The 20,730-nt window shown below is 46.7% G+C and overlaps 28 non-coding genes across 28 annotated transcripts; 14 read left to right on the top strand and 14 right to left on the bottom strand.

Moving 5' to 3' along the window:
* Positions 1 to 177: 177 nt before the first annotated feature.
* trnas-uga (transfer RNA serine (anticodon UGA)) lies at positions 178 to 259 on the bottom strand. The gene has a single exon. It is a non-coding gene; the product is annotated as a tRNA-Ser (tRNA).
* A 533-nt stretch (positions 260 to 792) lies between these two features.
* trnae-cuc (transfer RNA glutamic acid (anticodon CUC)) lies at positions 793 to 864 on the top strand. The gene has a single exon. It is a non-coding gene; the product is annotated as a tRNA-Glu (tRNA).
* Positions 865 to 1,348: 484 nt separating this feature from the next.
* trnas-cga (transfer RNA serine (anticodon CGA)) lies at positions 1,349 to 1,430 on the bottom strand. Its single transcript has one exon. It is a non-coding gene; the product is annotated as a tRNA-Ser (tRNA).
* A 119-nt stretch (positions 1,431 to 1,549) lies between these two features.
* Positions 1,550 to 1,621, top strand: trnae-cuc (transfer RNA glutamic acid (anticodon CUC)). The gene has a single exon. It is a non-coding gene; the product is annotated as a tRNA-Glu (tRNA).
* Positions 1,622 to 2,105: 484 nt separating this feature from the next.
* Positions 2,106 to 2,187, bottom strand: trnas-cga (transfer RNA serine (anticodon CGA)). The gene has a single exon. It is a non-coding gene; the product is annotated as a tRNA-Ser (tRNA).
* A 119-nt stretch (positions 2,188 to 2,306) lies between these two features.
* On the top strand, positions 2,307 to 2,378 carry trnae-cuc (transfer RNA glutamic acid (anticodon CUC)). Its single transcript has one exon. It is a non-coding gene; the product is annotated as a tRNA-Glu (tRNA).
* Positions 2,379 to 2,759: 381 nt separating this feature from the next.
* On the top strand, positions 2,760 to 2,831 carry trnae-uuc (transfer RNA glutamic acid (anticodon UUC)). The gene has a single exon. It is a non-coding gene; the product is annotated as a tRNA-Glu (tRNA).
* Positions 2,832 to 3,953: 1,122 nt separating this feature from the next.
* Positions 3,954 to 4,025, top strand: trnae-uuc (transfer RNA glutamic acid (anticodon UUC)). The gene has a single exon. It is a non-coding gene; the product is annotated as a tRNA-Glu (tRNA).
* Positions 4,026 to 5,146: 1,121 nt separating this feature from the next.
* trnae-uuc (transfer RNA glutamic acid (anticodon UUC)) lies at positions 5,147 to 5,218 on the top strand. The gene has a single exon. It is a non-coding gene; the product is annotated as a tRNA-Glu (tRNA).
* A 788-nt stretch (positions 5,219 to 6,006) lies between these two features.
* trnag-ccc (transfer RNA glycine (anticodon CCC)) lies at positions 6,007 to 6,079 on the bottom strand. Its single transcript has one exon. It is a non-coding gene; the product is annotated as a tRNA-Gly (tRNA).
* Positions 6,080 to 7,806: 1,727 nt separating this feature from the next.
* On the bottom strand, positions 7,807 to 7,879 carry trnag-ccc (transfer RNA glycine (anticodon CCC)). The gene has a single exon. It is a non-coding gene; the product is annotated as a tRNA-Gly (tRNA).
* A 1,121-nt stretch (positions 7,880 to 9,000) lies between these two features.
* trnae-uuc (transfer RNA glutamic acid (anticodon UUC)) lies at positions 9,001 to 9,072 on the top strand. Its single transcript has one exon. It is a non-coding gene; the product is annotated as a tRNA-Glu (tRNA).
* A 474-nt stretch (positions 9,073 to 9,546) lies between these two features.
* trnae-uuc (transfer RNA glutamic acid (anticodon UUC)) lies at positions 9,547 to 9,618 on the top strand. The gene has a single exon. It is a non-coding gene; the product is annotated as a tRNA-Glu (tRNA).
* Positions 9,619 to 10,933: 1,315 nt separating this feature from the next.
* On the top strand, positions 10,934 to 11,005 carry trnae-uuc (transfer RNA glutamic acid (anticodon UUC)). The gene has a single exon. It is a non-coding gene; the product is annotated as a tRNA-Glu (tRNA).
* Positions 11,006 to 11,489: 484 nt separating this feature from the next.
* On the bottom strand, positions 11,490 to 11,571 carry trnas-cga (transfer RNA serine (anticodon CGA)). The gene has a single exon. It is a non-coding gene; the product is annotated as a tRNA-Ser (tRNA).
* Positions 11,572 to 11,690: 119 nt separating this feature from the next.
* trnae-cuc (transfer RNA glutamic acid (anticodon CUC)) lies at positions 11,691 to 11,762 on the top strand. The gene has a single exon. It is a non-coding gene; the product is annotated as a tRNA-Glu (tRNA).
* A 484-nt stretch (positions 11,763 to 12,246) lies between these two features.
* trnas-cga (transfer RNA serine (anticodon CGA)) lies at positions 12,247 to 12,328 on the bottom strand. Its single transcript has one exon. It is a non-coding gene; the product is annotated as a tRNA-Ser (tRNA).
* A 1,276-nt stretch (positions 12,329 to 13,604) lies between these two features.
* trnas-uga (transfer RNA serine (anticodon UGA)) lies at positions 13,605 to 13,686 on the bottom strand. Its single transcript has one exon. It is a non-coding gene; the product is annotated as a tRNA-Ser (tRNA).
* A 387-nt stretch (positions 13,687 to 14,073) lies between these two features.
* Positions 14,074 to 14,145, top strand: trnae-cuc (transfer RNA glutamic acid (anticodon CUC)). The gene has a single exon. It is a non-coding gene; the product is annotated as a tRNA-Glu (tRNA).
* A 476-nt stretch (positions 14,146 to 14,621) lies between these two features.
* On the bottom strand, positions 14,622 to 14,703 carry trnas-cga (transfer RNA serine (anticodon CGA)). Its single transcript has one exon. It is a non-coding gene; the product is annotated as a tRNA-Ser (tRNA).
* A 119-nt stretch (positions 14,704 to 14,822) lies between these two features.
* On the top strand, positions 14,823 to 14,894 carry trnae-cuc (transfer RNA glutamic acid (anticodon CUC)). Its single transcript has one exon. It is a non-coding gene; the product is annotated as a tRNA-Glu (tRNA).
* A 956-nt stretch (positions 14,895 to 15,850) lies between these two features.
* trnas-uga (transfer RNA serine (anticodon UGA)) lies at positions 15,851 to 15,932 on the bottom strand. The gene has a single exon. It is a non-coding gene; the product is annotated as a tRNA-Ser (tRNA).
* A 534-nt stretch (positions 15,933 to 16,466) lies between these two features.
* On the top strand, positions 16,467 to 16,538 carry trnae-cuc (transfer RNA glutamic acid (anticodon CUC)). The gene has a single exon. It is a non-coding gene; the product is annotated as a tRNA-Glu (tRNA).
* A 484-nt stretch (positions 16,539 to 17,022) lies between these two features.
* trnas-cga (transfer RNA serine (anticodon CGA)) lies at positions 17,023 to 17,104 on the bottom strand. The gene has a single exon. It is a non-coding gene; the product is annotated as a tRNA-Ser (tRNA).
* Positions 17,105 to 18,250: 1,146 nt separating this feature from the next.
* On the bottom strand, positions 18,251 to 18,332 carry trnas-uga (transfer RNA serine (anticodon UGA)). Its single transcript has one exon. It is a non-coding gene; the product is annotated as a tRNA-Ser (tRNA).
* Positions 18,333 to 19,191: 859 nt separating this feature from the next.
* Positions 19,192 to 19,273, bottom strand: trnas-uga (transfer RNA serine (anticodon UGA)). The gene has a single exon. It is a non-coding gene; the product is annotated as a tRNA-Ser (tRNA).
* A 534-nt stretch (positions 19,274 to 19,807) lies between these two features.
* On the top strand, positions 19,808 to 19,879 carry trnae-cuc (transfer RNA glutamic acid (anticodon CUC)). The gene has a single exon. It is a non-coding gene; the product is annotated as a tRNA-Glu (tRNA).
* A 484-nt stretch (positions 19,880 to 20,363) lies between these two features.
* Positions 20,364 to 20,445, bottom strand: trnas-cga (transfer RNA serine (anticodon CGA)). The gene has a single exon. It is a non-coding gene; the product is annotated as a tRNA-Ser (tRNA).
* Positions 20,446 to 20,730: the final 285 nt, after the last annotated feature.

Genomic DNA, 20,730 nt, shown 5'->3' with positions numbered 1-20,730 from the left:
CTCAAATAATACGAGATCAATAGTCACAGGCCTTGCTGCTAAAGTCCATCAGGAACATTATTTGTTTTTGCCGCTTAATTCAGCTCAGGTGCGTTGGAAATGTCTGCACGTGTTATCTCCCTGGAGAAACCCATTATCACTGGAACACTGGGAAGAAAGGGCCAAAAGGGAGGCGTACGTAGCTGACAGGATTCTAGCCTGCGTGGGGAAACCCCAATGGATTTCAAGTCCATCGCCTTGACCACTCGGTCACAACTACTCAAAGATTGGAGGTGGGCTGCTTTCCTGGGATGACTGAACTTTGACAGCGTAAATCACACATCGGCCACAATGTCAGGGAGCGTCTAGGAAGCTCCACATTAGAAATCTTGACCTAAACAGAGGGTAGACTTATTTACAGAACATGGGTCGAAACAAAAGGAGCTGTCAACCATTTTTTTTTCATTTACAGGAGGCGCAATAATTATTAGGAATTATTACTAAAGTTGCTGTTGCACTGAAAATGGAATTCAAATGAGATAACGGACTTGTTTTATAGAGAGGCCAATGAATTTGACAACAATATTTAACCTTTCAAAAGTGCAATCGTTGTATTATACATTTTGTGAATACCAAAGTTGGACCTGAGACCCCCTATACTGTAGCGGCTAGGAGTCTCGCTCAGGGAATGGTGACCGGCAGCAAGCCTCTGCTGCTTTCCAATGCGAAATAACGAGGTGTAACGACCAAATTTGTGGGAGCCTGACTACTGGGTTATATAGTTTTCATTCTCGCTCCTTCCCGTCTTGACTCTCCCTGATGGTCTAGTGGCTAGGATTCGGCGCTCTCACCGCCGCGGCCCGGGTTCGATTCCCGGTCAGGGAATTAGATCACATTGATGCTCTCCAATAACAATCTCCTGCAACTGTTTCCTTGTGCTTTTAGATCTCCATCACATCATTCCACACTTTGACACACTTCAGATGGGCTGATAAGTACAAATTCTATATGAACTGAAGATGAATAAATACACCTCTCTCAATGTTGAAAGATGTATAGAAGGGGGCCTGCTTTTGTTGCTCCCCATCACATTTTAAAGAACAACGTACAGTTGCCAATGTAGCAGCTGGTATAAAAACGGAGGATCCCAACGTGCATACAGACCCGGCTGATGGATTGACAGTTTTGAGGGGTTTTGCTGTAATTCATTGACTAAACCTCCAAGTCATGGGAAATGATTTAGAAGGCCTACTTGGACAATGCATTGGCTAGGAATTCAGGAGCGTTGGGAATGTCTGCATGCGTTATCTCCCTGGAGAAACCCATTATCACTGGAACACTGGGAAGAAAAGGCCAAAAGGGAGGGATACGTAGCTGGCAGGATTCGAACCTGCGCGGGGAAACCCCAATGGATTTCGAGTCCATCGCCTTGACCACTCGGCCACAACTACTCGAAGACTCAAGCCGGGCTGCTTTCCAATGCGAACTAACGAGGTGTAACGACCAAACTTGTGGGAGCCTGACTACTGGGTTATATTGTTTTCATTCTCGTTGTTTCTTCTCTTGACTCTCCCTGATGGTCTAGTGGCTAGGATTCGGCGCTCTCACCGCCGCGGCCCGGGTTCGATTCCCGGTCAGGGAATTAGATCACATTGATGCTCTCCAATAACAATCTCCTGCAACTGTTTCCTTGTGCTTTTAGATCTCCATCACATCATTCCACACTTTGACACACTTCAGATGGGCTGATAAGTACAAATTCTATATGAACTGAAGATAAATAAATACACCTCTCTCAATGTTGAAAGATGTATAGAAGGGGGCCTGCTTTTGTTGCTCCCCATCACATTTTAAAGAACAACGTACAGTTGCCAATGTAGCAGCTGGTATAAAAACGGAGGATCCCAACGTGCATACAGACCCGGCTGATGGATTGACAGTTTTGAGGGGTTTTGCTGTAATTCATTGACTAAACCTCCAAGTCATGGGAAATGATTTAGAAGGCCTACTTGGACAATGCATTGGCTAGGAATTCAGGAGCGTTGGGACTGTCTGCATGCGTTATCTCCCTGGAGAAACCCATTATCACTGGAACACTGGGAAGAAAAGGCCAAAAGGGAGGGATACGTAGCTGGCAGGATTCGAACCTGCGCGGGGAAACCCCAATGGATTTCGAGTCCATCGCCTTGACCACTCTGCCACAACTACTCAAAGACTCAAGCCGGGCTGCTTTCCAATGCGAACTAACGAGGTGTAACGACCAAATTTGTGGGAGCCTGACTACTGGGTTATATTGTTTTCATTCTCGTTCTTTCTCCTCTTGACTCTCCCTGATGGTCTAGTGGCTAGGATTCGGGGCTCTCACCGCCGCGGCCCGGGTTCGATTCCCGGTCAGGGAATTTGCTCATTTTGATGCCCTCCAATAACAATCTCCTGCAACTGTTTCCTCGTTCTTTTAGATTTCCTTGACATCATTCCTCACTTTGACACGCTTCAGTTGGGCCGATCGACTCTCCTCCGGCTCTTGCTGAACACCATTCCGGCATATTTCCATAAGCTTCAGCTTTGCTTAAATTCTCCCTGTCCCGTCGTTGGAGTATTTTTGTCTCCGTCTCGCACGATGGGAGGTCATGAGCCACTAAGCTGAGTCTCCATGGACAGTGAGTGGCAGCTGTCTTTGGCCCAGGAATCTGTCTCTTTAAGGGTGATTTAGTTGTTTTAAGGGTAGTGTGATTTTTCCTTTTTCCAAACTCTGGGACCCTGAACTGTTGACTCTTGACTCCCTGGTAGTCTAGTGGCTAGGATTCGGCGCTTTCACCGCAGCGGCCCGGGTTCGATTCCCGGTCAGGGAACTTGCTTTTGACGCTGCCTGAAACGGGTAAAGACCCAGGAACGCTTCTTTGCCTTTTTTCAAAGGATCACCTCCACAGCCAAATTCCCTGGTCCTATTTGTTTTTCTAAACACATATTGGTAGTTTCAGCCTAGGTGGCTTAAATGAGAACTGTGTGCGTCTCAAAAGAACAAGGACTGAAGGACGTCACAGTATGAATGTGAAAAGCCAAATTTGAGCCACGGTATAAAAATAATATTCACTTTTGTGACCTCTTGTGTAACAGGCAATACCTTCCGGATCGTCTAGTGGCTAGGATTCGGCGCTTTCACACGCCGCGGCCCGGGTTTGACACCCCTCCTCAGGGAACGCTCTTCTCTTGCTGCCTTCTGCTAATGACGTCGCAGGAGAGTCATTTTAGATTGTGATGTTCACAAAAAAATCTCTTTGTTTTAAAGATCCGCCCTTCCTTTGCTCGCGCACCTGTTTAAGAACGATGTTCTCGTCAGGGAGAGTCGTGGAGAGCCTAAAGTTCCCCATCAGCATAGACATGACATTTTTTACCATTGTTCTACGACTCCAGTGTGTAAAAGTTTTATTCACTTTTGGTGTGTTATGTTGAGTAGGTCTATTGACATGCGTTGATGTGACTGGAGGGTTGTATTCTGCCAAACCGACGATGTCGGCCATTAGTTTATGCAAATTGAGTTATTGTCCAGGTAACTTACGATACGTAGTGTTAAACAAGAAAAGTACACAATCAGGAAACCGAGACGACGGCATCAACTTGTTCTTTGATTCGTTGAATATTCATGTGGATCTGCAAACCAACAGTGCTTTGATGTCAGCAGGATGGGACACGCTCCCGATCGACTCTCCTCCAGCTCTTGCTGAACACCATTCCGGCATATTTCCATAAGCTTCAGCTTTGCTTAAATTCTCCCTGTCCCGTCGTTGGAGTATTTTTGTCTCCGTCTCGCACGATGGGAGGTCATGAGCCACTAAGCTGAGTCTCCATGGACAGTGAGTGGCAGCTGTCTTTGGCCCAGGAATCTGTCTCTTTAAGGGTGATTTAGTTGTTTTAAGGGTAGTGTGATTTTTCCTTTTTCCAAGCTCTGGGACCCTGAACTGTTGACTCTTGACTCCCTGGTGGTCTAGTGGCTAGGATTCGGCGCTTTCACTGCCGCGGCCCGGGTTCGATTCCCGGTCAGGGAACTTGCTTTTGACGCTGCCTGAAACGGGTATAGACCCAGGAACGCTTCTTTGCCTTTTTTCAAAGGATCACCTCCACAGCTAAATTCCCTGGTCCTATTTGTTTTTCTAAACACATATTGGTAGTTTCAGCCTAGGTGGCTTAAATGAGAACTGTGTGCATCTCGAAAGAACAAGGACTGAAGGACGTCACAGTATGAATGTGAAAAGCCAAATTTGAGCCACGGTATAAAAATAATATTCACTTTTGTGACCTCTTGTGTAACAGGCAATACCTTCCGGATCGTCTAGTGGCTAGGATTCGGCGCTCTCACACGCCGCGGCCCGGGTTTGACACCCCTCCTCAGGGAACGCTCTTCTCTTGCTGCCTTCTGCTAATGACGTCGCAGGAGGGTCATTTTAGATTGTGATGTTCACAAAAAAATGTCTTTGTTTTAAAGATCCGCCCTTCCTTTGCTCGCGCACCTGTTTAAGAACGATGTTCTCGTCAGGGGGAGTCGTGGAGAGCCTAAAGTTCCCCATCAGCATAGACATGACATTTTTTACCATTGTTCTACGACTCCAGTGTGTAAAAGTTTTATTCACTTTTGGCGTGTTATGTTGAGTAGGTCTATTGACATGCGTTTCTGTGACTGGAGGGTTGTATTCTGCCAAACCGACGATGTCGGCCATTAGTTTATGCAAATTGAGTTATTGTCCAGGTAACTTACGATACGTAGTGTTAAACAAGAAAAGTACACAATCAGGAAACAGAGACGACGCCATCAACTTGTTCTTTGATTCGTTAAATATTCATGTGGATCTGCAAACCGACAGTGCTTTGATGTCAGCAGGATGGGACACGCTCCCGATCGACTCTCCTCCGGCTCTTGCTGAACACCATTCCGGCATATTTCCATAAGCTTCAGCTTTGCTTAAATTCTCCCTGTCCCGTCGTTGGAGTATTTTGTCTCCGTCTCGTACGATGGGAGGTCATGAGCCACTAAGCTGAGTCTCCATGGACAGTGAGTGGCAGCTGTCTTTGGCCCAGGAATCTGTCTCTTTAAGGGTGATTTAGTTGTTTTAAGGGTAGTGTGATTTTTCCTTTTTCCAAGCTCTGGGACCCTGAACTGTTGACTCTCGACTCCCTGGTGGTCTAGTGGCTAGGATTCGGCGCTTTCACCGCCGCGGCCCGGGTTCGATTCCCGGTCAGGGATCTTGCTTTTGACGCTGCCTGAAACGGGTAAAGACCCAGGAACGCTTCTTTGCCTTTTTTCAAAGGATCACCTCCACAGCCAAATTCCCTGGTCCTATTTGTTTTTCTAAACACATATTGGTAGTTTCAGCCTAGGTGGCTTAAATGAGAACTGTGTGCGTCTCGAAAGAACAAGGACTGAAGGACGTCACAGTATAAATGTGAAAAGCCAAATTTGAGCAGCGGTATAAAAATAATATTCACTTTTGTGACCTCTTGTGTAACAGGCAATACCTTCCGGATCGTCTAGTGGCTAGGATTCGGCGCTCTCACACGCCGCGGCCCGGGTTTGGCGGCCCGAGTTTGGCGGCCCGGGTTTGGCGGCCCGGGTTTGGCGGCCCGGGTTTTACATCCCTCCTCAGGGAACTCTCTTCTCTTGCTGCCTTCTGCTAATGACGTCGCAGGAGGGTCATTATAGATTGTGATGTTCACGAAAAAAGACCCAGGAACGCTTCTTTGCCTTTCTTCAAAGGATCACCTCCACAGCCAAATTCCCTGGTCCTATTTGCGCACAGAACGTGGATCAACGCTCTCCTCAAATTAGAGTAACAGGCATTGTAGGCGAACCCGTATTTTCTGTGGATTGGCAGCAAAAGGCAAGCAGCCACATTCATTAGCACTACTTTGGGAGAGAGCACCACGCGTGCAGTTGCAGTTTCTGAGCCTTCGAGGCCACATTGGTAGGTGTTATGAGAAGGAAAGCTACATGATCCCAAGTAATTCCTCATACCAAAAGGCCCACCCACGCAATGCATTGGCCAGGAATCGAACCCGGGTCAACTGCTTGGGAAGCAGCTATGCTCAACCACTATACCACCAACGCGCAGAGGACACTCCTTGGTCTCAACATTTTCCACGATGTGTACATGGGGGAAGGGAAAGCGTAGTTAGGGGAGGTCCAAGAGATCACCAAGGTTTATGGACTTTCAAGAAACATATTGGTAGTTTCAGCCTAGGTGGCTTAAATGAGAACTGTGTGCGTCTGGAAAGAACAAGTACTGAAGGACGTCACAGTATGAATGTGAAAAGCCAAATTTGAGCCACGGTATAAAAATAATATTCACTTTTGTGACCTCTTGTGTAACAGGCAATGCCTTCCGGATCGTCTAGTGGCTAGGATTCGGCGCTCTCACACGCCGCGGCCCGGGTGTGGCGGCCCGGGTTTCGCGGCCCGGGTTTGACACCCCTCCTCAGGGAACTCTCTTCTCTTGCTGCCTTCTGCTAATGACGTCGCAGGAGGGTCATTTTAGATTGTGATGTTCACAAAAAAATCTCTTTGTTTTAAAGAAAGAAGATAGGATTCGGCGCTCTCACACGCCGCGGCCCGGGTTTGGCGGCCCGAGTTTGACACCCCTCCTCAGGGAACGCTCTTCTCTTGCTGCCTTCTGCTAATGACGTCGCAGGAGGGTCATTTTAGATTGTGATGTTCACAAAAAAATCTCTTTGTTTTAAAGATCCGCCCTTCCTTTGCTCGCGCACCTGTTTAAGAACGATGTTCTCGTCAGGGAGAGTGGTGGAGAGCCTAAAGTTCCCCATCAGCAGACATGACATTTTTTACCATTGTTCTACGACTCCAGTGTGTAAAAGTTTTATTCACTTTTGGTGTGTTATGTTGAGTAGGTCTATTGACATGCGTTTCTGTGACTGGAGGGTTGTATTCTGCCAAACCGACGATGTCGGCCATTAGTTTATGCAAATTGAGTTATTGTCCAGGTAACTTACGATACGTAGTGTTAAACAAGAAAAGTAAACAATCAGGAAACCGAGACGACGGCATCAACTTGTTCTTTGATTCGTTAAATATTCATGTGGATCTGCAAACCGACACTGCTGTGATGTCAGCAGGATGGGAAACGCTCCCGATCGACTCTCCTCCGGCTCTTGCTGAACACCATTCCGGCATATTTCCATAAGCTTCAGCTTTGCTTAAATTCTCCCTGTCCCGTCGTTGGAGTATTTTTGTCTCCGTCTCGCACGATGGGAGGTCATGAGCCACTAAGCTGAGTCTCCATGGACAGTGAGAGGCAGCTGTCTTTGGCCCAGGAATCTGTCTCTTTAAGGGTGATTTAGTTGTTTTAAGGGTAGTGTGATTTTTCCTTTTTCCAAGCTCTTGGACCCTGAACTGTTGACTCTCGACTCCCTGGTTGTCTAGTGGCTAGGATTCGGCGCTTTCACCGCCGCGGCCCGGGTTCGATTCCAGGTCAGGGAACTTGCTTTTGACGCTGCCTGAAACGGGTAAAGACCCAGGAACGCTTCTTTGCCTTTTTTCAAAGGATCACCTCCACAGCCAAATTCCCTGGTCCTATTTGCGCACAGAACGTGGATCAACACTCTCCTCAAATTAGAGTAACAGGCATTGTAGGCGAACCCGTATTTTCTGTGGATTGGCAGCAAAAGGCAAGCAGCCACATTCATTAGCACTACTGTGGGAGAGAGCACCACGCGTGGAGTTGCAGTTTCTGAGCCTTCGAGGCCACAGTGGTAGGTGTTATGGGAAGAAAAGCTACATTATTCCAAGTAATTCCTCATACCAAAAGGCCCACCACGCAATGCATTGGCCGGGAATCGAACCCAGGTCAACTGCTTGGGAAGCAGCTATGCTCAACCACTATACCACCAACGCGCAGAGGACACTCCTTGGTCTCAACATTTTCCACAATGTGTACATGGGGGAAGGGAAAGCGTAGTTAGGGGAGGTCCAAGAGATCACCAAGGTTTATGGACTTTCAAGAAACATATTGGTAGTTTCAGCCTAGGTGGCTTAAATGAGAACTGTGTGCGTCTGGAAAGAACAAGGACTGAAGGACGTCACAGTATGAATGTGAAAAGCCAAATTTGAGCCACGGTATAAAAAGAATATTCACTTTTGTGACCTCCTGTGTAACAGGCAATACCTTCCAGATCGTCTAGTGGCTAGGATTCGGCGCTCTCACACGCCGCGGCCCGGGTTTGACACCCCTCCTCAGGGAACGCTCTTCTCTTGCTGCCTTCTGCTAATGACGTCGCAGGAGGGTCATTTTAGATTGTGATGTTCACAAAAAAATGTCTTTGTTTTAAAGATCCGCCCTTCCTTTGCTCGCGCACCTGTTTAAGAACGATGTTCTCGTCAGGGAGAGTGGTGGAGAGCCTAAAGTTCCCCATCAGCATAGACATGACATTTTTTACCATTGTTCTACAACTCCAGTGTGTAAAAGTTTTATTCACTTTTGGTGTGTTATGTTGAGTAGGTCTATTGACATGCGTTTCTGTGACTGGAGGGTTGTATTCTGCCAAACCGACGATGTCGGCCATTAGTTTATGCAAATTGAGTTATTGTCCAGGTAACTTACGATACGTAGTGTTAAACAAGAAAAGTACACAATCAGGAAACCGAGACGACGGCATCAACTTGTTCTTTGATTCGTTGAATATTCATGTGGATCTGCAAACCAACAGTGCTTTGATGTCAGCAGGATGGGACACGCTCCCGATCGACTCTCCTCCGGCTCTTGCTGAACACCATTCCGGCATATTTCCATAAGCTTCAGCTTTGCTTAAATTCTCCCTGTCCCGTCGTTGGAGTATTTTTGTCTCCGTCTCGCACGATGGGAGGTCATGAGCCTCTAAGCTGAGTCTCCATGGACAGTGAGTGGCAGCTGTCTTTGGCCCAGGAATCTGTCTCTTTAAGGGTGATTTAGTTGTTTTAAGGGTAGTGTGATTTTTCCTTTTTCCAAGCTCTAGGACCCTGAACTGTTGACTCTGGACTCCCTGGTGGTGTAGTGGCTAGGATTCGGTGCTTTCACCGCCGCGGCCCGGGTTCGATTCCCGGTCAGGGAACTTGCTTTTGACGCTGCCTGAAACGGGTAAAGACCCAGGAACGCTTCTTTGCCTTTTTTCAAAGGATCACCTCCACAGCCAAATTCCCTGGTCCTATTTGCGCACAGAACGTGGATCAACGCTCTCCTCAAATTAGAGTAACAGGCATTGTAGGCGAACCCGTATTTTCTGTGGATTGGCAGCAAAAGGCAAGCAGCCACATTCATTAGCACAACTTTGGGAGAGAGCACCACGCGTGCAGTAGGTCCAAGCTTCAGCTTTGCTTAAATTCTCCCTGTCCCGTCGTTGGAGTATTTTTGTCTCCGTCTCGCACGATGGGAGGTCATGAGCCATTAAGCTGAGTCTCCATGGACAGTGAGTGGCAGCTGTCTTTGGCCCAAGAATCTTTCTCTTTAAGGGTGATTTAGTTGTTTTAAGGGTAGTGTGATTTTTCCTTTTTGCAATCTCTGGGACCCTGAACTGTTGACTCTCGACTCCCTGGTGGTCTAGTGGCTAGGATTCGGCGCTTTCACCGCCGCGGCCCGGGTTCGATTCCGGGTCAGGGAACTTGCTTTTGACGCTGCCTGAAACGGGTAAAGACCAAGGAACGCTTCTTTGCCTTTTTTCAAAGGATCACCTCCACAGCCAAATTCCCTGGTCCTATTTGTTTTTCTAAACACATATTGGTAGTTTCAGCCTAGGTGGCTTAAATGAGAACTGTGTGCGTCTCGAAAGAACAAGGACTGAAGGACGTCACAGTATGAATGTGAAAAGCCAAATTTGAGCCACAGTATAAAAATAATATTCACTTTTGTGACCTCTTGTGTAACAGGCAATACCTTCCAGATCGTCTAGTGGCTAGGATTCGGCGCTTTCACCGCCGCGGCCCGGGTTCGATTCCCGGTCAGGGAACTTGCTTTTGACGCTGCCTGAAACGGGTAAAGACCCAGGAACGCCTCTTTGCCTTTTTTCAAAGGATCACCTCCACAGCCAAATTCCCTGGTCCTATTTGTCTGGATCCTGATCGTCTAGTGGCTAAGATCCGGCGCTCTCACACGCTGCGGCCCGGGTTTGGCGGCCCGGGTTTGACACCCCTCCTCAGGGAACGCTCTTCTCTTGCTGCCTTTTGCTAATGACGTCGCAGGAGGGTCATTTTAGATTGTGATGTTCACAAAAAAATCTCTTTGTTTTAAAGATCCGCCCTTCCTTTGCTCGCGCACCTGTTTAAGAACGATGTTCTGGTCAGGGAGAGTCGTGGAGAGCCTAAAGTTCCCCATCAGCATAGACATGACATTTTTTACCATTGTTCTACGACTCCAGTGTGTAAAAGTTGTATTCACTTTTGGTGTGTTATGTTGAGTAGGTCTATTGACATGCGTTTCTGTGACTGGAGGGTTGTATATTCTGCTAAACCGACGATGTCGGCCATTAGTTTAAGCAAATTGAGTTATTGTCCAGGTAACTTACGATACGTAGTGTTAAACAAGAAAAGTACACAATCAGGAAACCGAGACGACGGCATCAACTTGTTCTCTGATTCGTTAAATATTCATGTGGATCTGCAAACCGACAGTGCTTTGATGTCAGCAGGATTGGACACGCTCCCGATCGACTCTCCTCCGGCTCTTGCTGAACACCATTCCGGCATATTTCCATAAGCTTCAGCTTTGCTTAAATTCTCCCTGTCCCGTCGTTGGAGTATTTTTGTCTCCGTCTCGCACGATGGGAGGTCATGAGCCACTAAGCTGAGTCTCCATGGACAGTGAGTGGCAGCTGTCTTTGGCCCAGGAATCTGTCTCTTTAAGGGTGATTTAGTTGTTTTAAGGGTAGTGTGATTTTTCCTTTTTCCAAGCTCTGGGACCCTGAACTGTTGACTCTCGACTCCCTGGTGGTCTAGTGGCTAGGATTTGGCGCTTTCACCGCCGCGGCCCGGGTTCGATTCCCGGTCAGGGAATTAGATCACATTGATGCTCTCCAATAACAATCTCCTGCAACTGTTTCCTTGTGCTTTTAGATCTCCATCACATCATTCCACACTTTGACACACTTCAGTTGGGCTGATAAGTACAAATTCTATATGAACTGAAGATGAATAAATACACCTCTCTCAATGTTGAAAGATGTATAGAAGGGGGCCCGCTTTTGTTGCTCCCCATCACATTTTAAAGAACAACGTACAGTTGCCAATGTAGCAGCTGGTATAAAAACGGAGGATCCCAACTTGCATACAGACCCGGCTGATGGATTGACAGTTTTGAGGGGTTTTGCTGTAATTCATTGACTAAACCTCCAAGTCATGGGAAATGATTTAGAAGGCCTACTTGGACAATGCATTGGCTAAGAATTCAGGAGCATTGGGAATGTCTGCATGCGTTATATCCCTGGAGAAACCCATTATCACTGGAACACTGGGAAGAAAGGGCCAAAAGGGAGGGATACGTAGCTGGCAGGATTCCAACATGTGCGGGGAAACCCCAATGGATTTCGAGTCCATCGCCTTGACCACTCGGCCACAACTACTCAAAGACTCAAGCCGGGCTGCTTTCCAATGCGAAATAACGAGGTGTAACGACCAAACTTGTGGGAGCCTGACTACTGGGTTATATTGTTTTCATTCTCGTTGTTTCTTCTCTTGACTCTCCCTGATGGTCTAGTGGCTAGGATTCGGCGCTCTCACCGCCGCGGCCCGGGTTCGATTCTCGGTCAGGGAATTAGATCACATTGATGCTCTCCAATAACAATCTCCTGCAACTGTTTCCTTGTGCTTTTAGATCTCCATCACATCATTCCACACTTTGACACATTTCAGTTGGGCTGATAAGTACAAATTCTATATGAACTGAAGATGAATAAATACACCTCTCTCAATGTTGAAAGATGTATAGAAGGGGGCCCGCTTTTGTTGCTCCCCATCACATTTTAAAGAACAACGTACAGTTGCCAATGTAGCAGCTGGTATAAAAACGGAGGATCCCAACTTGCATACAGACCCGGCTGATGGATTGACAGTTTTGAGGGGTTTTGCTGTAATTCATTGTCTAAACCTCCAAGTCATGGGAAATGATTTAGAAGGCCTACTTGGACAATGCATTGGCTAGGAATTCAGGAGCGTTGGGAATGTCTGCATGCGTTATCTCCCTGGAGAAACCCATTATCACTGGAACACTGGGAAGAAAGGGCCAAAAGGGAGGGATACGTAGCTGGCAGGATTCGAACCTGCGCGGGGAAACCCCAATGGATTTCGAGTCCATCGCCTTGACCACTCGGCCACAACTACTCAAAGACTCAAGCCGGGCTGCTTTCCAATTCGAAATAACGAGGTGTAACGACCAAACTTGTGGGAGCCTGACTACTGGGTTATATTGTTTTCATTCTCGTTCTTTCTCCTCTTGACTCTCCCTGATGGTCTAGTGGCTAGGATTCGGCGCTCTCACCGCCGCGGCCAGGATTCGATTCCCGGTCAGGGAAGTTGCTCATTTTGATGCTCTCCAAAAACAATCTCCTGCAACTGTTTCCTCGTTCTTTTAGATTTCCTTGACATCATTCCTCACTTTGACACGCTTCAGTTGGGCTGATGAGTACAAATTCTATATGTGCTGAACATGAATAAATACACCTCTCTCCATTTTGAAACATGTGTGGAAGGGGGGCCACTTTTGTTGCTCTGTAATTCACTGGCTAAACCTCCAAGTCATGGGAAATGATTTAGACGGCCTACTTGGACAATGCATTGCCTAGGAATCCCACAGAGGGGTCGTGGGCTATGCAAGCAGCTCTGCACCCATATATACCCCCGACACTTTGAAGCTACGTCTTCAAATGTCAGCTCCTTCCAGAGACATTACTGCATTTACCGGCGTCCTCGTGGCTTGGAGTGTTTACATTTCTCCCACATCTGAATCCACAAAGCCATATTGTTATTGTTCATCCCCAAACTCTGCCATTTGACCCCATACTTTCAGACCATGCGCTACGTGAATGCCTGTGTGTAACACCTCCCCTTAGGAAGCAAATCCCACCTTCCACTTGAACAATGGGAAAAAAGGGTCAAAGTTAAGGCTTACGTAGTAACAGGATGTGAACCTGCGCTGGTAATCTCCAGTGCACGTCGAGTCTATGGGGTTGAGCACGGGGACCAAACTGCATCCAACGGGAACATAGGATGCTGTCCCGGAACAGTTGGACGTTGACATATGAAGCCTCTAAGTGGGGATGACGTCAAGCACCGTCAAAGACAGTCCACATGTGAACTCTTGGCCGAAAGAATGCGCCAAGTTTTTTAAATGGCATCAGTCAAAAGAGACTGCGACATAAGGAGCAGGTCAACCGCTCGTTTGGATCACAACAGGAGCCAAAATTGTCATCAATCTATATTTACTTAGCTGTTGCACAGAAAACTCAAATAATACGAGATCAATAGTCACAGGCCTTGCTGCTAAAGTCCATCAGCTTAATTCAGCTCAGGTGCGTTGGAAATGTCTGCACGTGTTATCTCCCTGGAGAAACCCATTATCACTGGAACACTGGGAAGAAAGGGCCAAAAGGGAGGCGCACGTAGCTGACAGGATTCGAACCTGCGCGGGGAAACCCCAATGGATTTCAAGTCCATCGCCTTGACCACTCGGCCACAACTACTCAAAGATTGGAGGTGGGCTGCTTTCCTGGGATGTTTCATTTACAGGAGGCGCAATAATTATTAGGAATTATTACTAAAGTTGCTGTTGCACTGAAAATGGAATTCAAATGAGATAACGGACTTGTTTTATAGAGAGGCCAATGAATTTGACAACAATATTTAACCTTTCAAAAGTGCAATCGTTGTATTATACATTTTGTGAATACCAAAGTTGGACCTGAGACCCCCTATACTGTAGCGGCTAGGAGTCTCGCTCAGGGAATGCTGACCGGCAGCCAGCCTCTGCTGCTTTCAAATGCGAAATAACGAGGTGTAAGGACCAAATTTGTGGGAGCCTGACTACTGGGTTATATAGTTTTCATTCTCGCTCCTTCCCGTCTTGACTCTCCCTGATGGTCTAGTGGCTAGGATTCGGTGCTCTCACCGCCGTGGCCCGGGTTCGATTCCCGGTCAGGGAATTAGATCACTTTGATGCTCTCCAATAACAATTTCCTACAACTGTTTCCTTGTGCTTTTAGATCTCCATGACATCATTCCACACTTTGACACACTTCAGTTGAGCTGATAAGTACAAATTCTATATGAACTGAAGATGAATAAATACACCTCTCTCAATGTTGAAAGATGTATAGAAGGGGGGCCCGCTTTTGTTGCTCCCCATCACATTTTAAAGAACAACGTACAGTTGCCAATGTAGCAGTTGGTATAAAAACGGAGGATCCCAACTTGCATACAGACCCGGCTGATGGATTGACAGTTTTGAGGGGTTTTGCTGTAATTCATTGACTAAACCTCCAAGTCATGGGAAATGATTTAGAAGGCCTACATGGACAATGCATTGGCTAGGAATTCAGGAGCGTTGGGAATGTCTGCATGCGTTATCTCCCTGGAGAAACCCATTATCACTGGAACACTGGGCCAAAAGGGAGGGATACGTAGCTGGCAGGATTCCAACCTGCGCGGGGAAACCCCAATGGATTTCGAGTCCATCGCCTTAACCACTCGGCCACAACTACTCAAAGACTCAAGCCGGGCTGCTTTCCAATGCGAAATAACGAGGTGTAACGACCAAATTTGTGGGAGCCTGACTACTGGGTTATATTGTTTTCATTCTCGTTCTTTCTCCTCTTGACTCTCCCTGATGGTCTAGTGGCTAGGATTCGGCGCTCTCACCGCCGCGGCCCGGGTTCGATTCCCGGTCAGGGAATTTGCTCATTTTGATGCTCTCCAATAACAATCTCCTGCAACTGTTTCCTCGTTCTTTTAGATTTCCTTGACATCATTCCTCACTTTGACACGCTTCAGTTAGGCTGATGAGTACAAATTCTATATGTACTGAACATGAATAAATACACCTCTCTCAATTTTGAAACATGTGTGGAAGGGGGGCCACTTTTGTTGCTCTGTAATTCACTGGCTAAACCTCCAAGTCATGGGAAATGATTTAGACGGCCTACTTGGACAATGCATTGCCTAGGAATCCCACAGAGGGGTCGTGGGCTATGCAAGCAGCTCTGTACCCATATATACCCCCGACACTTTGAAGCTACGTCTTCAAATGTCAGCTCCTTCCAGAGATATTACTGCATTTACCGGCGTCCTCGTGGCTTGGAGTGTTTACATTTCTCCCACATCTGAATCCACAAAGCCATATTGTTATTGTTCATCCCCAAACTCTGCCATTTGACCCCATACTTTCAGACCATGCGCTACGTGAATGCGTGTGTGTAGCACCTCCCCTTAGGAAGCAAATCCCACCTTCCACTTGAACAATGGGAAAAAAGGGTCAAAGTTAAGGCTTACGTAGTAACAGGATGTGAACCTACGCTGGTGAACTCTTGGCCTCTAGAAAGCACGCGCCAAGTTTTTTACATGGCATCAGTCAAAAGAGACTGCGACATAAGGAGCAGGTCAACCGCTCGTTTGGATCACAACAGGAGCCAAAATTGTCATCAATCTATATTTACTTAGCTGTTGCACAGAAAACTCAAATAATACGAGATCAATAGTCACAGGCCTTGCTGCTAAAGTCCATCAGGAACATTATTTGTTTTTGCCGCTTAATTCAGCTCAGGTGCGTTGGAAATGTCTGCACGTGTTATCTCCCTGGAGAAACCCATTATCACTGGAACACTGGGAAGAAAGGGCCAAAAGGGAGGCGTACGTAGCTGACAGGATTCGAACCTGCGCGGGGAAACCCCAATGGATTTCAAGTCCATCGCCTTGACCACTCGGCCACAACTACTCAAAGATTGGAGGTGGGCTGCTTTCCTGGGATGACTGAACTTTGACAGCGTAAATCACACATCGGCCACAATGTCAGGGAGCGTCAAGGAAGCTCCACATTAGAAATCTTGACCTAAACAGAGGGTAGACTTATTTACAGAACATGGGTCGAAACAAAAGGAGCTGTCAACCATTTTTTTTTTCATTTACAGGAGGCGCAATAATTATTAGGAATTATTACTAAAGTTGCTGTTGCACTGAAAATGGAATTCAAATGAGATAACGGACTTGTTTTATAGAGAGGCCAATGAATTTGACAACAATATTTAACCTTTCAAAAGTGCAATCGTTGTATTATACATTTTGTGAATACCAAAGTTGGACCTGAGACCCCCTATACTGTAGCGGCTAGGAGTCTCGCTCAGGGAATGCTGACCGGCAGCAAGCCTCTGCTTCTTTCCAATGCGAAATAACGAGGTGTAACGACCAAATTTGTGGGAGCCTGACTACTGGGTTATATAGTTTTCATTCTCGCTCCTTCCAGTCTTGACTCTCCCTGATGGTCTAGTGGCTAGGATTCGGCGCTCTCACCGCCGCGGCCCGGGTTCGATTCCCGGTCAGGGAATTAGATCACATTGATGCTCTCCAATAACAATCTCCTGCAACTGTTTCCTTGTGCTTTTAGATCTCCATCACATCATTCCACACTTTGACACACTTCAGTTGGGCTGATAAGTACAAATTCTATATGAACTGAAGATGAATAAATACACCTCTCTCAATGTTGAAAGATGTATAGAAGGGGGCCCGCTTTTGTTGCTCCCCATCACATTTTAAAGAACAACGTACAGTTGCCAATGTAGCAGCTGGTATAAAAACGGAGGATCCCAACTTGCATACAGACCCGGCTGATGGATTGACAGTTTTGAGGGGTTTTGCTGTAATTCATTGACTAAACCTCCAAGTCATGGGTAATGATTTAGAAGGCCTACTTGGACAATGCATTGGCTAGGAATTCAGGAGCGTTGGGAATGTCTGCATGCGTTATCTCCCTGAAGAAACCCATTATCACTGGAACACTGGGAAGAAAGGGCCAAAAGGGAGGGATACGTAGCTGGCAGGATTCCAACCTGCGCGGGGAAACCCCAATGGATTTCGAGTCCATCGCCTTGACCACTCGGCCACAACTACTCAAAGACTCAAGCCGGGCTGCTTTCCAATGCGAACTAACGAGGTGTAACGACCAAACTTGTCGGAGCCTGACTACTGGGTTATATTGTTTTCATTCTCGTTCTTTCTCCTCTTGACTCTCCCTGATGGTCTAGTGGCTAGGATTCGGCGCTCTCACCGCCGCGGCCAGGATTCGATTCCCGGTCAGGGAAGTTGCTCATTTTGATGCTCTCCAATAACAATCTCCTGCAACTGTTTCCTCGTTCTTTTAGATTTCCTTGACATCATTCCTCACTTTGACACGCTTCAGTTGGGCTGATGAGTACAAATTCTATATGTGCTGAACATGAATAAATACACCTCTCTCCATTTTGAAACATGTGTGGAAGGGGGGCCACTTTTGTTGCTCTGTAATTCACTGGCTAAACCTCCAAGTCATGGGAAATGATTTAGACGGCCTACTTGGACAATGCATTGCCTAGGAATCCCACAGAGGGGTCGTGGGCTATGCAAGCAGCTCTGCACCCATATATACCCCCGACACTTTGAAGCTACGTCTTCAAATGTCAGCTCCTTCCAGAGACATTACTGCATTTACCGGCGTCCTCGTGGCTTGGAGTGTTTACATTTCTCCCACATCTGAATCCACAAAGCCATATTGTTATTGTTCATCCCCAAACTCTGCCATTTGACCCCATACTTTCAGACCATGCGCTACGTGAATGCCTGTGTGTAACACCTCCCCTTAGGAAGCAAATCCCACCTTCCACTTGAACAATGGGAAAAAAGGGTCAAAGTTAAGGCTTACGTAGTAACAGGATGTGAACCTGCGCTGGTGAACTCTTGGCCTCTAGAAAGCACGCGCCAATTTTTTACATGGCATCAGTCAAAAGAGACTGCGACATAAGGAGCAGGTCAACCGCTCGTTTGGATCACAACAGGAGACAAAATTGTCATCAATCTATATTTACTTAGCTGTTGCACAGAAAACTCAAATAATACGAGATCAATAGTCACAGGCCTTGCTGCTAAAGTCCATCAGGAACATTATTTGTTTTTGCCGCTTAATTCAGCTCAGGTGCGTTGGAAATGTCTGCACGTGTTATCTCCCTGGAGAAACCCATTATCACTGGAACACTGGGAAGAAAGGGCCAAAAGGGAGGCGTACGTAGCTGACAGGATTTGAACCTGCGCGGGGAAACCCCAATGGATTTCAAGTCCATCGCCTTGACCACTCGGCCACAACTACTCAAAGATTAGAGGTGGGCTGCTTTCGTGGGATGACTGAACTTTGACAGCGTAAATCACACATCGGCCACAATGTCAGGGAGCGTCAAGGAAGCTCCACATTAGAAATCTTGACCTAAACAGAGGGTAGACTTATTTACAGAACATGGGTCGAAACAAAAGGAGCTGTCAACCATTTTTTTTCATTTACAGGAGGCGCAATAATTATTAGGAATTATTACTAAAGTTGCTGTTGCACTGAAAATGGAATTCAAATGAGATAACGGACTTGTTTTATAGAGAGGCCAGTGAATTTGACAACAATATTTAACCTTTCAAAAGTGCAATCGTTGTATTATACATTTTGTGAATATCAAAGTTGGACCTGAGACCCCCTATACTGTAGCGGCTAGGAGTCTCGCTCAGGGAATGCTGACCGGCAGCAAGCCTCTGCTGCTTTCCAATGCGAAATAACGAGGTGTAAGGACCAAATTTGTGGGAGCCTGACTACTGGGTTATATAGTTTTCATTCTCGCTCCTTCCCGTCTTGACTCTCCCTGATGGTCTAGTGGCTAGGATTCGGCGCTCTCATGGCATCAGTCAAAAGAGACTGTGACATAAGGAGCAGGTCAACCGCTCGTTTGGATCACAACAGGAGCCAAAATTGTCATCAATCTATATTTACTTAGCTGTTGCACAGAAAACTCAAATAATACGAGATCAATAGTCACAGGCCTTGCTGCTAAAGTCCATCAGGAACATTATTTGTTTTTGCCGCTTAATTCAGCTCAGGTGCGTTGGAAATATCTGCACGTGTTATCTCCCTGGAGAAACCCATTATCACTGGAACACTGGGAAGAAAGGGCCAAAAGGGAGGCATACGTAGCTGACAGGATTCGAACCTGCGCGGGGAAACCCCAATGGATTTCAAGTCCATCGCCTTGACCACTCGGCCACAACTACTCAAAGATTTGAGATGGGTTGCTTTCCTGGGATGACTGAACTTTGACAGCGCAAATCACACATCGGCCACAATGTCAGGGAGCGTCAAGGAAGCTCCACATTAGAAATCTTGACCTAAACAGAGGGTAGACTTATTTACAGAACATGGGTCGAAACAAAAGGAGCTGTCAACCATTTTTTTTTTCATTTACAGGAGGCGCAATAATTATTAGGAATTATTACTAAAGTTGCTGTTGCACTGAAAATGAAATTCAAATGAGATAACGGACTTGTTTTATAGAGAGGCCAATGAATTTGACAACAATATTTAACCTTTCAAAAGTGCAATCGTTGTATTATACATTTTGTGAATACCAAAGTTGGACCTGAGACCCCCTATACTGTAGCGGCTAGGAGTCTCGCTCAGGGAATGCTGACCGGCAGCAAGCCTCTGATTCTTTCCAATGCGAAATAACGAGGTGTAACGACCAAATTTGTGGGAGCCTGACTACTGGGTTATATAGTTTTCATTCTCGCTCCTTCCAGTCTTGACTCTCCCTGATGGTCTAGTGGCTAGGATTCGGCGCTCTCACCGCCGCGGCCCGGGTTCGATTCCCGGTCAGGGAATTAGATCACATTGATGCTCTCCAATAACAATCTCCTGCAACTGTTTCCTTGTGCTTTTAGATCTCCATCACATCATTCCACACTTTGACACACTTCAGTTGGGCTGATAAGTACAAATTCTATATGAACTGAAGATGAATAAATACACCTCTCTCAATGTTGAAAGATGTATAGAAGGGGGCCCGCTTTTGTTGCTCCCCATCACATTTTAAAGAACAACGTACAGTTGCCAATGTAGCAGCTGGTATAAAAACGGAGGATCCCAACTTGCATACAGACCCGGCTGATGGATTGACAGTTTTGAGGGGTTTTGCTGTAATTCATTGACTAAACCTCCAAGTCATGGGTAATGATTTAGAAGGCCTACTTGGACAATGCATTGGCTAGGAATTCAGGAGCGTTGGGAATGTCTGCATGCGTTATCTCCCTGAAGAAACCCATTATCACTGGAACACTGGGAAGAAAGGGCCAAAAGGGAGGGATACGTAGCTGGCAGGATTCCAACCTGCGCGGGGAAACCCCAATGGATTTCGAGTCCATCGCCTTGACCACTCGGCCACAACTACTCAAAGACTCAAGCCGGGCTGCTTTCCAATGCGAACTAACGAGGTGTAACGACCAAACTTGTCGGAGCCTGACTACTGGGTTATATTGTTTTCATTCTCGTTCTTTCTCCTCTTGACTCTCCCTGATGGTCTAGTGGCTAGGATTCGGCGCTCTCACCGCCGCGGCCAGGATTCGATTCCCGGTCAGGGAAGTTGCTCATTTTGATGCTCTCCAATAACAATCTCCTGCAACTGTTTCCTCGTTCTTTTAGATTTCCTTGACATCATTCCTCACTTTGACACGCT

This window comes from Channa argus, chromosome 21 (assembly GCF_033026475.1).
Source record: "Channa argus isolate prfri chromosome 21, Channa argus male v1.0, whole genome shotgun sequence".
Lineage (NCBI taxonomy): Eukaryota > Metazoa > Chordata > Actinopteri > Anabantiformes > Channidae > Channa > Channa argus.
This window is presented reverse-complemented; position numbering and strand designations above follow the sequence as displayed.